Genomic DNA, 1,488 nt, shown 5'->3' on the forward strand with positions numbered 1-1,488 from the left:
GTTTTCGGCTGGTGGTTGCTCTTTTTGATAGAAGCCTCGGCCTGTCTGCTTAAATTTCTCTTGCTTTAGCTTCTTGTATTCATCATATGGCAGTCACTCTTTCTTTGGTTTTCTCCAATCCTCATCATACTTATCCCCACTCGAGTAGCAAACTTGAGCCTTCTTGTTCCCATGTTCATCCAAATGGCAATCCTTAGTCAAGTGTGGCCCACTACACCTCTCACATCCAACTCTTATTGCATGAATTGATTGGTACATTTGGGTCAATCTCCGGTCCATAATATTCAACATCGCCATCATATCAGCCATCTCTTAGAATTTGTACCTCCACTGCCTTTTACTCCATCTTGTCTTGGGTTGTAGTACTCACGAGAATGTCTTGCGAATTCTTCAACTAACTCCTTGACCTCCCTTGGATTCTTCTTTGTCAATGGCACTTGAGTGTCAAGGAGTTGTCTTGTCATAACATTGACCCCATCGTAGAAAATAGACATCTCTTGTTGAACATTTAGATCATGTTGAGGACAATTCCTTAACAACCCCTTGTAGCGCTTCCAAGCTTCGTATAATGACTCCCCCGGTTGTTGCTCAAAGTTGGCTATTGACTTCTTGAGTTTAGCTATCTTGGAAGGTGGGAAAAACTGATGTAGAAATCGCTCACGCATTTGAGCCCAAGTAGTGATTGTACCAGGAGGAAGTGCTTTCAACCAGTCTTTTGCAGCTCCCTTGAAAGTGACTGGTAGCATCCTTAGTAAGATGGTGTCTCTGTTAACATTCAGGACATTGAAATAGTCAGCAATGTCGTTGACTTCATCTAGATGCTTAAATGCATCCTCATGATCCTTCCCATAAAATGGGATATCCTTTAGTGTAGTGAGGATATGTCCCTTCAGCTCGAATGTGGCAGTGGCAGGTATCGCTGGTTGTACTAAACCTGGACCAACATCTTCACGAATTCGCTTCTTTTAAGCTCCCATGGACATTTCTTCAATGTTTGCCATCTCGTTTCTTGGGTCGTTCTCGGGTTCACTCGTATAAAGTCCAAACTCAGTCTCGGAGTCGTACTCGGATTCGGTTGGGAAAGGTATTTGATCTAAGTTTTCAACTTTGCTCTTGTCCTTTGAAGATGAACTTGACTCTCCCGTTTTCTTCCCCGACTTCTTTGAGAACACTGACTTGAGTTCTTGTAAGGGTGTCTTCTTTGGTGTTTGATCTTCCTTTACGTTCTTATCTTTCTTTTTGTGAAGGGTTGACTCTGGATCTTCAAGTGGTGGCACCAAAGGTGTATTGGACCCTCTGGTCATGTACTCCTGAAAAAATAAACAAAATAAAAACGTAAAACTGAACTAAAATAGAAAAGCAAACTAAAAACAAAGAAAACTAGGTTCACAGGATTCACGTCGTGAGCCTGTAAAGCTCACGTCGTGAGTTCTGTAATGCAGAAAAAACAAAATTTGAAACTGAAAAAAAAAATAACTCTTTGCAGGT

At 41.5% G+C, this 1,488-nt stretch overlaps 1 non-coding gene across 1 annotated transcript; it reads left to right on the forward strand.

Annotated features, from left to right (window-relative positions):
- Positions 1–510: 510 nt before the first annotated feature.
- LOC145151687 (small nucleolar RNA R71) lies at positions 511–617 on the forward strand. Its single transcript, XR_013732248.1, has one exon. It is a non-coding gene; the product is annotated as a small nucleolar RNA R71 (small nucleolar RNA).
- The last annotated feature ends 871 nt before the right edge of the window (positions 618–1,488 follow it).

Source organism: Lactuca virosa, chromosome 1, assembly GCF_052849685.1.
Source record: "Lactuca virosa cultivar CGN04683 chromosome 1, Lactuca_virosa_CGN04683_v6, whole genome shotgun sequence".
Lineage (NCBI taxonomy): Eukaryota > Viridiplantae > Streptophyta > Magnoliopsida > Asterales > Asteraceae > Lactuca > Lactuca virosa.